Source organism: Gavialis gangeticus, unplaced genomic scaffold (genome assembly GCF_001723915.1).
Source record: "Gavialis gangeticus isolate Ggan-Ray unplaced genomic scaffold, GavGan_comp1, whole genome shotgun sequence".
Classification (NCBI taxonomy): Eukaryota; Metazoa; Chordata; order Crocodylia; family Gavialidae; genus Gavialis; species Gavialis gangeticus.
In genome coordinates, this window is record NW_017729032.1 from 214,807,208 (window position 1) to 214,824,168 (window position 16,961).

The following is a 16,961-nucleotide window of genomic DNA, read 5'->3' on the forward strand; positions in this document are numbered from 1 at the left end:
GTCCCTCTCCTCCAGCATGCCCACTTCTCCCCACATCTTAATGTCATCTGTGAATTTGAACAAGGTGCTTTTTACCCCCTCGTCCAAGTCGCTGATGAAGATATTGAACAGTGCGGGCCTGAGGACTGAGTCCTGGGGAACCCTACTGCCCACGTCCCTCCAGGTCGAAAATGACCCATCCACCACCACTCTCTGGGTGCATCTCTCCAATTTGTGACCCATCTGACTGTGTAGGCATTGACACCACAGTTACCTAATTTTTTAATGAGAATGGGGTGAGAGACAGTGTCAAAGGCCTTCCTAAAGTCCAGAAAAACTAGGTCCATCGCGACACCTGTGTCCAAGAATTTTGTGACCTGGTCATTGAAGGCAACCAGGTTGGTTGCCAGGTGCTGACCACCTGTTGGATCAGGCCAGGTACTGCCTGAGACCTCGGGCAGCACCCACCCGCTAGCACTCAACCCAGGCAGCCCCAGGGGGAACTGCCACCACAGAGGAAAACACCAGGCCCCCCTGCAGCTCAGGGGCTGCACAACCCAGTGGGAGCTCATGCAGGCAGGCTCCACCAAGAAAAAAAAAGCGGCAAAAGGCCCACCTTTTTTTATTTAGGTGGAACCTGCTGGCCTCTCCCATGGCCAGGGAGCGAGTTGCTGGTGGGCCCTGAACTGTGGGGGCTCCTGGACCTTCCCTCCATGGTGGTGGCACCCCCAGGGCAGCACCCACCCACTAACACTCTGCCCAGGCAGTCCCAGGGGGGACTACCACCATGGAGGGAACCACCAGGGCCCCCTACAGCCCAGGGACCACTCAGCCTACCAGCAGCTCACCCCCTGGCCATGGGAGTTGTGGGGAGGCTACCGGACAAAAAAAAGGGGGGGGACCAGGCCCCTCACTGTTTTTTTCTATTTTTTCTTGGTGGATTCTGTCTGTGTGAGCTGGGGGGGTGGAAGGGGCAGTCCTTCCCTTTGTGGTGGTAGACCTCCAGGGGGTGCCACTGCTGTGGAGGGAAGGACTGGGCCCCCCACAGCTCAGGGCCCACTGGCAGCTCACCCGCCAGCCATGGGAGAGGTAGGCAGGCTCTGGGGGAAAAAAAAGGATAGGGCCCCTTGCCACTTTTCTTTTTTTTCTGGTGTAGCCTGCCTGTGCCCAGGGGGTAGGGAGCTGCCATGGGCCATCACTGTTCTGTAACAGTGATGGAAGCCCCTAAATTGAAATAGTGGGTTTTTAATCAACACAATTAAAAACCCACCAATTAAAAACACAGTCTTTCAATTTAGGGAGAACTAAACCTCCGTCACATGTACAAACGGCTTATCAGCCTAAATATTAAACCTATTAGAATGAAGGAAGATGTGAGGGTCAATCCCAATTTTCAGTTTCTTGATTAGCAAATGAACACAGCTAACTTCTTTATGTTGTTGAAAAGACTTTTTCTTAGGGCAAAGTTGAGTGTGAAATTTAGGTTGCAGAAATCTGCCTAAAAGTTTCCCAGAAATGAATAGAGCCTGCCCTCAAAAAATGTGGACTGGGGAGCTTTTACATCAAGATGGCTATCTCAGTGTAATAGCTTAAACTTTTTTTTGTTTAGTTATTTCTTTTGTTAGTTATTTAAAGTAACCCTTAGGTTAGGAGTATTAGGTTGAGCTCAACTAACTATATCGGAATAAAATCCACTTCTTCTTTCTCTCCATTTAGATCTTACACTAAGTTAACTGTCTTCTATGAACTTTCTCAATGAAAACTTACTCTACTTTGCAACACAGACAAAGCCTGATTTGTCATCAGACCATTCCTGTATTTCCCAAATTGCAGCAAGTCAGGGACATTGTAAAATGAGTCAAAATAATCCTTGCAATACCACGCAGGAAGCATTCCAACCAGAACTGTGGGGTTGTGCAGAGTTTAGGACACGTCTTAGGTAGTCCAGAATTAAATCTTGGCAAAGAAATTTAGTACTGTATTGCAGAGCATTAGTCAGACAAAAGAAATCTAGTGTTGGCATCTTTAATAACATTATGTTACACTGAGGAAAAAGAAAGATGACAATCCAAGTACTCATTTATTTATCTGCTTTTGTACAGTACATCCTAGTCACAGACACTGGATGTTGTGGCAGGATTGTAGGGAACATGGACAAATCTAGCATCAGATGCCCCTAACCAACAATAATCATTGACCTCTCATTGTCTTTGGATTCTATAGCCAAACTAATTATACTGAATACTTATGTGCTGGTTCACTCCTTCATTTTGCAATGATTTTCAGCCAGTTGCAAAATGAAGCCCCAAGGGTGTGAGGCTACAGCATACACAGAGAAAACATTAATGTACCCAATCTTTAAAAGGCTGTTTTTATTTTCTCTGCATTTATGATCTTTGGGGTCTGATGAATTTTGCTTTCTGTTCTTACATTTGCCTTATTTCCATTTGTTGATTGAGGGGATAGACAATGTGGTGGAAGATAGACAGATATAAGCTGTCTGCTATTCATTTACATATATTCACACTATACAAAGAATTCAGAAGCAGTAGTGCTAAGGGAGAGGGCACTGAATGGAGTTGGAGCGGGGTTTTGCCCTCCTGTTCCTTCCCCCTGTCCACCTTCCCTGCAGTGGCCCTGGCTCTGGCTCCAGCAGTAGGCAGAGAAGCAATGGCAGCTGCTGTTGGTTCACTCCCACTAAGGGAGATGCCACCTCCTTTTTTGCTGCTGTTAGTCAGCATGTGAAAAATTGTTGAGACATGTGGTAGCATCCTCTCTGGGTATGTGCAGTTGCTGTAGACTGCCACTGAACTTAGCAGGCAGTCATGGACAACATATGACATGGTGTGTGTTCTGCCACAGCTACCATCCAGATTGTTGCAAAGACCAGAACCTATTAGACTGTAGGATCTGTGATAAGGAACTTGTTTGGTGGTTATGTCAACCTCCATTCCTCACGTGGGTGTCCACCGTGCGGTCCTGGTGCGGCAGTTTGGACAACAATGAGTGTTGTGATAGTAGATGTGCTTCAGAAAACTGCTGCTGAAAACTGGTGTTTTTTCTGGCAGCTTGACATGAATGTCACTTTCAAAACAATCAGTGTTGTGCCTTTAAAAAAAGATGTTTTCTACAGCAGCTTTTTTGCAGCTTTTTAACTTCTGGTGTCACCTCTAAAGGTGTTCCATGAACGGTTCACCACTGGCTATGTCTACACGAGACGCTGACTGCACAGTTGTTACTGTGCAGTCATTTAGTACAGGCAGTCCTTGGACTTACAATACAATTGGTTCCTGAAAACCATGTTTTAAGTCGACATGTTGTAACTTGGAACCAATTTTCTCATATGAAACTGTTATAAATGGGGGATTCATTCCTGAACCAAGGCCCCATACCCTATTTTCACCACAAATACCCCAGAATTTTGTACTCAATCAATTATGGGTGATTAATATAGCTACATTAATGTATTTATATTGTAAATAGCAATCATATTGATTTGGAAGGACTTATTTGAGGTGACTTTGCTGGACTTTTTGAAAGGCTCTTGGTTGGACTTTTTGAAGGGTTCTTGGCTGGAGTCCTCTCAGGATCTTGGCTGCAGGTTTTTCTGGAGACTTCTCCGCTTTTTTAAAGAAAGTGTCCACGGAAGTTCAGACAGATGTTCTCCAGGGAGATGAGTGAGACATAGAACTTGTTTGCTGGCATGGCGTTGCATCGGATCAAGCACTGTAAAGTCAAAATTGGCATTGTAAAGTTGAACCAGGGTGTCAATTTATAAATGTTCTAAGTGCAAAACGTTGTAAATCGAAACATTGTAAGTCGAGGTCTGCCTGTACTTGCATACCCAAGTATTGTGCACTAACCGGTGTTACTGCACAGTAGTGTTCCCACACGGCTTCCAGATAATACTGACTGTGCAGTAGCTTGTTACTACTGTGCAGAAGTGTCACATCACAGTTCATGCCCCATGACACTACCTTGCAGTACTAATGAGCACAGTAAGCGTCTCATGTAGATGCAGCCATTGAGAAGTACTGTAGCTAAAGTACACCCTGTTCTTGTGAGCCTTGGAAAGTGGCAGTTCTTAGGTTAATCTTTTACCTTCATTCCTTTACTAAAGCTACGTAGTTAGCTATGTAAGTCTGAAGTCAGACAGAAGGCAAGGCAGGGTGGCAGCTTAGAGACTGACTTATTCAGAGAGACTTTTGTGGGTGACAGCCTGGTTTGTCAGATGCTAAGACTTTTTGTTAAAGGTATAGTAACAATTAGTTGTTGTTGATTACCCTTTTTAATTGATCAACCACAAACTGAGGAGCTTACAATAATTACTGCATATCACCTATAGCATTGCTTTATGAATAGTATATTGTCAAGACTAAAAGGAGTGGGGTGGGGGCAGCAGCACCCTAAGTATTGGAAATATAGTGAGATAGAAATGAAAAATCTTGCAAGACAGAGAAATTTCAAAATTTACTGGAGACCTTCCAGGATTACTTGTGTGTATCTGGTCATGATGTTGCTTTGAGGCTACTTTCTTCAATCCTCGTTCAAAAATAATGTGGCATGCAATATAGCATTAAAGCAGATGCAATTAACTGTACTCATAGAAGGCACTATGAATTCCAGGCTATGTTGAAAGTGAGGGAACTCAAAATGGAATCTATGCTCTAAGAACATAAAATCCTCTAGTATTTTTGTTTCACAACTGTATTTCTATATATTTCAGTCTTGATGCAGCACAGTCATACATCAGTTGTGAGATGTTCAAGAAAGAAAAGACGTATTAGAAAGGAGGGAAAGCAGGCAATCAATGAAGACAATCTATATCTCATTCACATTGTTGAATAAATAATAGCAGAGTGGATCTAAAATTAGGGCTGAGCAGAAATCAGAACCAGTCTGAAGATGTGGCTTTTGAATCTCTCCAACCTGCTTGAGGACCAGGTCTTTAGTTGGTGTAAATCTCCTGAAATCAGTGGAGTTTATTTGCATCAGCTGAAGGACTGCTCCTACTAGTCTGGATTAGCAGGCCTGACACTTTTGTCTTCTCCGTTTATTGTGATTTTTTAAATTATTTGTATTATAAATGTTACAGAATCTCATCCCTGCAGTGCAGAGAAGTCTGGCTGCTTGCGTAATTGCCTATGGCTGTCCCAGAACTCTTGGTTCTCTTAGGATTTGACCTGGTAAGTGATTCTTGGTGATTCTAGGCACCTTCAGCTGACTTTGATTCCATGAGTTGTTCACCACACTGAAAGACTGGACCTTAATAGCCCATTTTTGTTTCCTCCTTTTGCCAAAAACAGCTTGATCTCCAGGAAAAAACTCCTTGGAATATGGCAGAACAAAGATGGCCTCATGGGACCAGCAGTCAACCAAGAAGGAGAATGATGAATTCTCACTTAGGCCATGGAAGCCTAAGGGAAACTTTAGAGTTAAACATGGACTTTGCAGTGTGTAGGTGAAACAGCAACAATTATTATGATTATTTTTATAAACCTAACCCTTTGGTTCATCATCAACAGGAAATAAGAAACCAACTTGCTGTAACTTATTTTAAAAAACAATGGGTAGTAAGTATGAAGGAGAACTGGAGTATGGGTAGGATGAAGGAGAACTGGAAACTATACAAACTGTGCTGATGGGAGGCCTGCCTGCGTGACTGTGAAGACCACTGGCAGTGGAGATATGGAACTCTGCTAAATAATTGATTCTGCCTCAGTGTCTGCTCAGCAGTTGGCAGGTATCATTTCCTCTATAGATATATAATTTGCTCCTTTAAAGCCTCCCACCCATCCTCACCCTGCAAAAAGAGTATATTATAGAGCAAGCTAAAAATCCTCATTTTGCCTTGACATTTGCCTTAGATGGCAAGCTGTTCCTTTTCAGTTCCTGTAGGATGTAGCTCTCAGCTGATAAGTTTTGCTTCCTTTGCATCTTTAAAAGGCAGAACCCTGGGGTTCACTCATTTTTGGGTTCGGAATCTGGGCTTTTGCCTCCTAGAGCCATATTTTCCTACTGTGCCAAGATTACACGTTTAAGTGTTTTTGGCACCTGAAAGAAACTTCCTTTTAGGAGCCCGTGATCAGTGACTGATTAACATGACTCAAAACAACTTGTCCAAGAACAATGTTTTATTCATTCAGCCCTGCAGTATGCAGGGGACAGGGTTAAAACAGCAAAAGTCTATACACATCTGGCCTTACCTAAATTGTATTATTTTTGCAAGCTTTATAAGGTTCCACTCAGTCTAAACAGATCTCTGTTTCTGGTCTTGCAGAAAAAAGCTGCAATCTCTGCAATACCTTGTTTAAGCAGTTGTTATCTACTCATCTCTTTGTAAACAGGTGTTTAGCAGTTTAATGGCTCCTTTTGATTTTAGGCCGTAGACCTGGAAAACTAATCTGTCAACCTAGTCTGAGGAAGAGTGTTTTGTACCTGAAAGCTAGATTAACAAACCTCCCTACTCATACTTGGTTTAATAAAAGATACTATCAAGCACATCCTGCTTCTTCCATATTCTCAAATCACAGCTACAGCAACTCTACACTACAACACTACTACAACCTGGCTGGTGTTAGGTGGGTCAGCAGTTCACCCATTTTTCTGTTAAGGATCCTTAGAATTTTTCTTGGAGAAGTCTTTGCTCTAGTCATTGTTTAAGCTTCCTATGAACTGACTGCTCAGAGGAGTTTTCCATCTACTGACTCCTCTGTGAAATCCTATGAAATGTGAACTTTCATTTCTACCCAGGAGAACTTTTACAATTTTTTCTCCAATGCCTGAAGAAAGGTGCTTGTGCCCAAAAGCTTGCAATTAAAGATTAAAAAAAAAATCTTGTTGGTCTAATATAAAATATCATCCCTACTATAAGTCCTGATTGCCTTTTCCTCTAGACCAATATGGCTACAATCTGGATACCTGACACATGGAAGATATCAAATTTTAGCCAATTTTTTAAAGTGAAATCTTCATATTTTCCCAAGAAGGAAGCAACTGTGACCACCTGAAACCTGAAACACTGCTCCTGCCTTCATTTCAAGGTAATTTGCATCATCACAGATCCTCACAGGAGGAAAGAGTCTCCACACCAGGTATGAACTGACTGCTCAGAGGAGTTTCCATTTATTGACTCCTCTGTGAAATCCTATGAAATATAAACTTGCATTTCTACCCAGGAGAACTTTTACAATCTTTTCTCCAATGCCTGATGAAGGCTGTTAGTTCCTTAAAGCTTGCAATTAAAGATTTATGTTTTGCAAAAATCTTGATGGGCTAATAAAAGATATCATCTCTACTACAAGTCATGATTACATCTCATTTCCAAACATTTTACAGGTAGTGACTGGCTAGAATAAAAGAACCAAAGAGGACAAAGGTATACCTTTCTTATATGTTATAGGCCAATGGTTAGAGCACTTATGGGAGATTAGGTTCAAGTCCCCTCTTTGCCTGATTCAGAACAGGGACTGGGTCCCAGGTGGGTTCCCCTCAGAGCTGAGTCCCCTAATCACCAAGCCATATGGTACAAAAACAGAAGGGACACTAGTGCCACTACCACCACCACCTTCTTCTTGCTAGTTTAATGAATGGTACCTTGTACATCTCGCTTGAAAACTCCAAGCTATTTCTTCCTGAAATGCCAAAAGGAACTATTTCGATATTTCTGAAATTTTTAATCTTGGCTGAAACTGGGCTAAATCTGACCTGGATTTACAAATAGTTTTAGGTCAACCTGCATTTCTTAGCAAATAATTTGTTGCCTGGAGAGAAAAATTGCCCATCCAAACTTGGCGGTACATATTAAAAAATAAAATGGACTCCTGTTGTTATTATTCTTCACATGGGAAGATTTTTAAAAGCACAAAAAGAAGTTTGATGCCTAACTCCCACTTTTGCCTTTGAAACTCTCCCTGCAGATGGATTAATCAATAATGACAAATCCTTGAAACTCTGAGTAGTAAATAAACCTAATAATCCTTCCATATAATGGCAGAAAAGCCCAGATTGCTTTATGTGAAACTTAAAGGAGCATTAGCTCAAATGATAAATAACATCTCTAAATGGACTGAACCCAATTTTTTGGATTTAAGCTGAAGGAGTTGTGACATTCTTTGCCAGACTAAATAATGTTATCAAACCCATTTCATTTTGGAGCGTCACATAGATCAGAACAGACTGATGCACTTCAGTCTGTTTTTGCCCTGGAAAACCCCATACTTAGAAGATTTGAAGTCAGCTGCTGGACAGAGCTCAACAGACAGAGTGCTAAACCTGAGAGAGACTGACAGACTCTTATTATAAATAACACAGGGCTGGGCTTGAGCCTAGGAAAAGTATCCCAGGAGGTCAAGAAAAGAAAGTTGTAGTTAGGGATTGAGTGGAAGGGAAAGAAGCTTGGAAAAAGAGATAGAAGTAAAAGGGAAACATCAACATTTTGAATCTATTCTGAATGAGCAGTGGACTGACTGCCATGTGTTTTTCATCATTAAAAAACAAAATCAAGAAGTAAATACCCAAGTAAATAATACCTAAACATATAAAAAGATAAAGGAATAAATGACAATGGTATCAGTTTGAAGTCCTGATGTCTATACAAATGTGAGTGAGAAAAAAATAAATACTAGAACATTGGTAGTGTGACTGTATCAGATAGCATTTTGTTCTATAAAGCTTCTAGTAAAACATCTGCATCCCATCACTTTCAAATCTTGTGATTGATTATAATGGATTACTTAGATATATAGCATGTTCATTATTGTACAAGAGGCCGGATAACTCTTATACAATAGGGATTCTTTATTTATGAATGATTAAAAATATTTTATAGCTGCCTATCACTAATTTCCAATGCAGGAACGTAGTGAAATCAATTAATAGTAAGAACAAAGAGTAGGATCCTAGAGAGAGGGAAACTTTTATTAATTTTTTCAATTTCTTTTCATGGAACTGTCTTTTGTGCCATTCTTTTTCTCCTTGGTTTAGTTCTGCTGATTTAGAGTTCCCTGGTTTACTCATGATTTAAAGGCGAAGTGAAGAGTAACAAACACTGACAGGCTTTAATAAAGAGATGTACAAACTCTCTGATGTATTTGAGGGAACCTTTGCTGCTTGTGGTTTTGTATATAGTTATGGTAAATAACTATCATGCTGATTTTTGTGGTCTGCCCTTTGCTGGGAACACTTGACCACTGGAGACTCATTTAACCTAAATAACCCAACCCTATGCATAGTCTCAAACAAACAGAAAAAGAAAAAAAAAATCTGAAAATGACCTGCCACAATGACATGTCTGTTCTCTGGACTCCAATGTTTTCTTTCATACACTATTAAGGAATGTGGTTCTGACAGGCCTCAGACCTCAGAGAACCTTGTTATATGTTAGGTTTGTCACTGTGAGTTTCCCCTTTCCCCATGGCTGATTCCTGCAGATTCTCTTAATAAATGAGCCCAAATGGGAGATAGAATGACAGGGTTGAGGCCTTGAACGCAGCTAGCTGTACCTCACAGGGGGATAGCAAACTTTACATCTTGACAGAAGGCATTCAACCTGAACTGAAGTTGCAGGCAAGATTGAGTGTCCCTGTCTCAATATAGAGCAGAAAAGCACATGCCTTTGGACCTGAGGGGCTTTTGCTGAAAATTATTTTATTCTTCTGAGTAGCACTTATAAAGCAGTTAGGGAGAAATTAGTGTTGTGCTCACTATCAAGCAAAAGCAAGCTAAATAAAATAAATCAATTTAAAACATGTGTAACAACAATATATTATTTTTGTTGTTATAATTATTATTATTGTTATTATTATTATGGGCACAGGTTAACACTGACCGATGAACCCAGAATATACATCTCAGTTTATGTGTATGTAGGACTGATTATTGTCAAAAATAACTCAGTGTAACGTCTTTCCCTGTGGGTCTTTAAAAATGTTTCAGTATGTGCTGGAGCAATAGTTAATATTATCCTGAGGCAAGTTAAAAACAGTTACAGAGCTTAATAAAAAACTTAAATGACCACCAGGTAGCAGAAGGAAATTTTTCTGAGATTTCATTCATCTTTGCAGCAAGATGTCAAGCAGGGACATATGCAGTCCGATAAACCGTGAAGTCAGAAGCATGACACTATCAGAAAACTTTTGGGTTGAGTGCATCTCCACAGCATGATACTATTTTTGGTAGTTTATAAAAACTGACTATAAATTAGAAATGATCTGAAAGATGGCAGGGATTTTTTCCCTTGAGGAAAATTATCAATTTTTTGTCAAACCCTTCTCCCTGCCAACTTTTTTTTGGTTTTTGAGCAGCCAAAGATATTCTTTTTTGACTGAAAATTTCTGTGGCTTGGTTTTCTGATGAAAAACCAGTCTTTTTTGGGAAAAGTCAAAGTTTTCTGTGATTTTTTTTAAATTCCAATTTGATTTGCCATTGGATTAATAGGGAAGAGTTGAATCAAGGTAAGCTGGGTGAGTAATTCAGTGAAGTCACAAGTGGCTAAGGACAGGATGAGCATCTCCTACAGAATCCATGAAGGTGTTCTTTGGATAATCAGCCTGTTCTTTGAAAGACTAACAAAGAAACAACAATTAGAGCAGTTTGCCTCTCATCCAGTGTAGCAGTTAGAAGAACCATTTTGTAACCTTTTCAATGTTCACTAGATTGCTTTCTAATGGCCGTGAGGTAGAGACTCTTTAAAGCATCACATTGCTAGCAGGTTCAAAGACTGGAATAAAGATGACACAAGAGGGCAGTGCCCATTCAGTACTGGTGTTTCTTATCTGAGTGACAAAAATACTTTTTGAAGACTAATTTTGTAAACATGACTTGCTTTGAATAGATTTCTTTTAGGTTATGAAATGAATCTCTGCTTTAATAGCAAATGCAAAGTTCAAATACTCAAGATAACAGTTCAGGAAACACCTTTTCAAACCTAAACACTTTAATAAAGGCAGCTTTTTGACTGATGCCATTTTTAAATATTTTCTTACTATGATCTTACAATCTTCTAATTGCATTACTTTATTGCTGTTCAGTAGGGGTGTGCAAAGTGGACCGTATTCGATTCAGATTTGGATTCGGCCCAAATCAGGGACAGTGATTCGATTTGTTGTTTCGGATTATTGTCCCCAATTCAATTTGGCTGGATCCAAATCTAAAGATTCAATGCTGACTCAGAGAATCAGCGATTCAGCCACAGACATAGCTTTAAATGTTTTTTCTACATACCTCGAGGTACCAGGCATGGCTCATGAATGCTGAGATGGTGGGCCAGGTGGAGCCACTTGGTGCCTTGAGCTATGTAGAAAAAACATTTAAAGCTGTGTCTATATCCAAATCACTGAATCTTTCTGAATCTCTCTGAATTGATTTGGAGGGTTCTGATTCGATTCAGGAGATTAAGGGGTCTCCTGATTTGATTTGGATTCAGAGATTTGGCCACAAAATCTCTGCCAAATTGAATCAGGGACTGAAGCTTCACACAGCCCTACTGTTCAGCACTCCAAATATCTAGACTCTATCATATTACCCAGTATTCATGTCCCATCAAACTATCTCCCCTGAACATTCCTGGCTATTATATGTAAATTAAGTAGTTGGACAGAGTGCAGCAGCAAGAAGGTGGCATAGAGAGTGATTAGCTAAAAGTATTTCTGGATCTGTCCAAGAAAAGATATTTGCCTTTTTAGGTGAACAGCTTCAGTTCCAAGATGTGCCGTAGAAAGATTTTGCACTGCTTCACAGAACATTTCCATTAAAAATGGTAGCTGAGCTCTGCAAGGAAGAAAAGGAAACCATGCAAGGCTTTTGTGTTTTTTCAAGACAAATAAGGGAATTTATGGGGTTTGTACTTTTTGTACAATTTCTTTATAAGGGAGAAATGCCAGATCTTTTCATTTGGTGAGATGCTGAAATCCCAAGCCAAAAATGCCCATACCAGTATCTAAACATTGAAGTTTATAGGAGTATTTACTGAAAATTATGTATAGGTTTAAGAACTTTGCCAGCCTTGCTCTCCAGAGGCCTTGTAGGTTTGGAATAATTTGTGTAATTTCTACAGCTCACCCTTCTCTTATCTAATGCCACCTTTTTCTCTTGCACTGTATTTTATTGTATTATACACAAAAAACAGTGGTAGTATAGTAGGAGGGGATTCATATTTTTGGAAAATGAATATGGACTTAACATTCATTACAGAACCAAATACAAAGTTTAATTTGGACAAAATGCACAAAATGACTGTACATGAGTTTTGAAGTCCCAGAGCCAAAACTCTGTTGAAGTACTGAGCTGACATGCATGGATTGAATTATTGACTCTTAATTTGTTTGACTCCATCTCTTTTTTTCTAGATAACACACTGAATCTTCTGTGATAATCTGTAGCAAAATCTTCTGACAACTTAGTAAATAATAGAATAGTTTATATGAATCAGAGCCGTTTGCTTGCACTTGATGCACGAGGACCTTGCAAAATCAAAGTCACAAATTGATCCAACATCATCAACCTGCTCAGCACACAATGTATTAAAATGAATTTCATGTTAGTTGTTAGAAGCAGCATCTTGATTGGTATCTCTGTACAGAATGTTTTCCTGGGGCTGTGCCAATGGTGCCTCATTGTCTGATTTCAAAGCACTGTAATTGAGTGATAATTGCAAGATCCTATTTTGAACCAACACCGTGTGCGGCCTGATAAACTTTGTAACCGTTTAGCTGGAAATCTGAGAACCCTAAACAATTTATTTACAAAGAAAGACACAGATATATTTTAATATACTTCATAAATTGTCTGCTCTTCACCACAAGGACAACAGATGTACAGGCAGCTAGGAAGGATCAATTAACATTGTACTGCCATTTCTTTATTTAAATCAGTCCCCTCTTTTGACATGCACTCTATTGGCCACATACATACTTAATAAAACCATGGTCTCTTTCCAGCTGTATAAATGGCGGCATTGAGCCTTGTTTTGCAGTGTTTTGTTTTGTGGTGTTGTTCTTGATTATAACAAAACTAGTCAAAGTAATATTTGGGAATTCCTTGAGAATGCCACTTGGGAATTTCTATAGTAAATAACTGATTCAATGAAAAGAAGAAAAAATCTGAAATAATAAATAAAGACCAGGGAGTCTTAACAGAGATGTTTTTATTTTATGGAGTGACTCTTACTTTCTGATAGTCTTGTTTCATGCTGATGGTTTGTTCAAAACATTGTTTCCTTATGTCTGTATTCTCTCTGAGTGGCATGCTATAGGATTATTTATTAGGTTGTATCTTACTCTTACAGCTTTGAAAAGAGATGGTTTTAATCTCTCTTGTGTAGAGAGGGGGGGTAATACAAAGGCACCTAAATATCTACTTCAGTTTAGGTGACATTTACAGTACAAACTCTGAGTGTGTGTAAATCAAGGGGTAGATGGGTAGTTACACTTCCCAGTGGCCACAGTGCATCCCATCACCACCCAGACTGGCTCTGCTCCTGCCGGCAGCGTGGGGGTGGGGGTGGAGGTGGGCTCCAGAGAAAAAAGGATTGGACCCCTTGGAGCTCAGGCAGTGGGAGGCACTGTGGCTGCTAAAATTAGCAAGGTACTTTCTCAGTAGCTCAGCCAGGCAGAGCTAGTGAGCTGCAGGGTTGTAGCTTTCCTGGGGTCTCTGGTCTCATTGGAACTGACACATCAGCTCTGCACTGCGGGCAGGGCTGTTGGGCTTAAGCCGGGCAGCCCTGCTCTCAGCACAGAGCTGCCAGAGATCCATAAAACCAGAGAGTCCTGGAGAAGCAGCTTGGTCTTGTTGAGCTGCAGCAGGTCTGCACTGAGAGCAGGGCTGCCAGGGCCTAAGCCTGACAGTCCCATTCAGTGCAGGGATGCTGTGTCAGTTCCAGCTGGACCAGAGGGAAGCTGCTCCTCTGAGTCTCTCTGGTTTTGCTCGAACCGACACTGTGGTGGGCCTGTTCTCTGCCAGGTGGGAGCAGCAAGCTGGTCCTGCCCCTAGCTCCTAGTCCTGCCCCTGGTCACCAAACCTCTAGTGGCAAGTCACAGTTGTGCAGGTGAAGGACCATCAGAGATGGTTTTTCATCTTAAGGTGTGACTGCTCCACTAAGATGAACAGCACTAAGCCAGTGAGCATTCGTTCAGCTTACAGAGTAAGGCATAAGTCCTTTGACAGCCTGCTAGTTTATGAAGCTAGCCAGAATGGCTCAACGACAAGCACTGTCAACCCACTCACCGATGCCCTAAAGTATGTTACTTTTCTGGGAGCACTGGGGTAACTAGCATCTTAGGAAGGGAAAGGAAAAAAAGAATGTCTTTCATAAAGTTTAAGAAAATCTTAGAGAGTCCTTTTATTGCCTGCTATTCCTTATCTCTCAGATTTCAGTTAGAGATATTTTAACACTGTTCTCTGAATTTAACCATAAAGGAAGCAGCAGACTGCCTCACATTTACCAATGCCCAGTCTGTCTGGGGTCAATAGTTCAAAAGAATCATTTTCACTTGTCTGTAAAAACACAAAAAATTGATTTGTAGAGCCAACAGCTTAAATTTATCTATTTGTCCAGCCGCAGCATACTGTGTGTATAGGAAAGGGTACCACTGAAGCTTTTAAATGGATTTCTGTTTTGCTTAATGCTCCTTCTATGAACTATAGCTATTAAAACATGAAAGATATTGATCTTTGCTTTACGTATATTCACAGAATTTAACCAACATGAATATGGATGCCAAAAATATACTTATTGGACAATCTGTTTTTTTTGTAGAAGGCCAACTTAAACAGTTATTTCTCTTCTTGTAGACAATACAGCTCTTTAAGAAGTTGTGTTCTTTTGACCTTTGATAGCATAAGAATTAAAATTTTAGGAAGTAAAAATATCAAAGGACATTTATTAAACACTGTTTTGTACAAGGCCAACTTCAAAAGGCGTATCTTTTATCTAGGAGAATGATGGGCTTTTCTATGAGTCAGTCTCAACAGCTACTACAATCTGTGCCATAAATTAGAAGGCTCCAGTTTTTTTCTCAAAGGCTAATTATTTTACTGGGAAGAATAAACTGCCAACCTCGCTCTAGTTGACTTGTGTCTTACAGGGCAACAGGATATGCATGCTGCATTGAAACCTTTCTTCAAATGCACCCCAACATTCCTATTAATATGTTATCTTTTTCCCTCCAAATTTAAATGGGTGCTGTAAGCTTTTATACTGAGCAATTTTTACAGATAGAAAAACAAAGTGAGTAACCTCCTCTGCTTCTTCCAAGGAGGAGCCTTCTTTTGCTTCCACAGACATTTCAGTTTATTTCAGTGAAGCAAAATCAGCATTAAAGTATGAAATTCAATTTACTGTTGTGAAGGGCATGAGGCAGGGTGACCACCTTTTAAAAATGTAAAGACAAGACACATTTCTACCCTTTCCCCCCCTCCACCAGTGGCACGGCTGGAGCAGAGCCACGTGGGGGTGGATGCAGACTGCCCGCTGAGGGATTGGGGTTGCCCACCTTTCTGCCTTTCTCCCTGGAGTCGTGCACTGGCCAAGTGCCCCCTGCCCACCCAGCAGCAGTGGGGAGCACAACTCCATGTGCCTGCTGCTGCCCCTGACCCATTGCTGCCAGGCTGTCAGGGGACATAGTGCTGTGGTGGCACAGGGTTTCTGGGGGGAGGGCAGCATGGCAAGGAGCCCTGAGCCCACAGAGGGCAGCCTACATTTGCCCCTGCCCTACATACAAAGCTGGGGAGCATATACCTCCCATGCCTTCCCAAGGGAGTGCATGCAGCAGCAGGGAGCCACCCCATGCACCTGGCTGGGCAGCACCCCCAGCCCCTGCCCCACTCCCTCCTCACTGTGGGAGTCTCAATCTGCCTTCCCCATGTTCCTTCCCCCCATAGACTTATCTGCAAGGAGCTGTTCTTCACATTGCCTGGCTGTATAACCCGGTCATGTGTATGTATGTGTGACCCTCCCCCTGCTCCTAGCAGTCTGAAGCAGCCCCTTGGAGGCAGGTACACTACCAGCCTGCAAGGGAAAACCCGCCATGTCCCATGAGTCCCTGCATGATGCTAAGAATCCAGAACAAATGCTGTCCTGGAGTCATGCAGCCCAGGACTGGACTTCAGGTTCCAGTTCCAGGACTGTTCTGCCCAATTAGGGACAGGAGGTCATCCTAGCATTAGGCTGATGAAGGTAAATCCAGGCCTGAGCCTCAGCGGCCTCAAGTGAATCCCTTTCAGAACAGGACTTTACATTTAGAATGATGACCTTTTCAGTATTTCCTTCCTAACCTCTTCCCTTACTATATGACCACCATCTTCAAAATTAATACCAAATGCAGGGATGGCTACACCACTCATTTATGGAGTCAGGAGGCACTGTGATCATACATGGCATACTGCTCCTAAACCAGGGGTTGACAATTTTTTACCAATAATAGGTCAGTACTTGTGACCTGGCCTCTGTGAGCTATTGATTCCTCCACAGTGTCCCAGCCCTCCCTGCTGTCTGCCGAGAACCATTCTTTGACCCCATCACTCTCTACTGCAGCCTCTGCCTACCCTTGCCTTTAAGTGCTATTGACTGCTGTCCCAATGATGATGGGGAGTGGCAAATTTATCAGTGAGGGTAAGCAGAGGTTGCAGCGTTGAGGTGAGAGAGCAGTTCTTGGCATACAATAGAGTGGGCTGGGGCAGGTGCCTTAGGTGCTGAGGAGGGATCAGCAATACGTGATTGAGGAATGCACAGTACAGGGCAGAGAAGGTGTCCCTCCTGTTGCATTTTGCTGTAGGCCACATCACACCTTTGTGGGACATAAGTTACCAACCTGCGCTAAACCCTTCACTTTTGATCCACAGCCTTCTGGCCCTGCTGGTGCCCCTCATGCCCCACCCACAGTCCCCCTACTGGTGCCTTACTGGTGCCTTTCCTCCATACTCAGCCCTACTTGTGCCTCTCACTCCAAACCCTCAGCCTCCCACCCACCCCAGGTGCTCCTTAC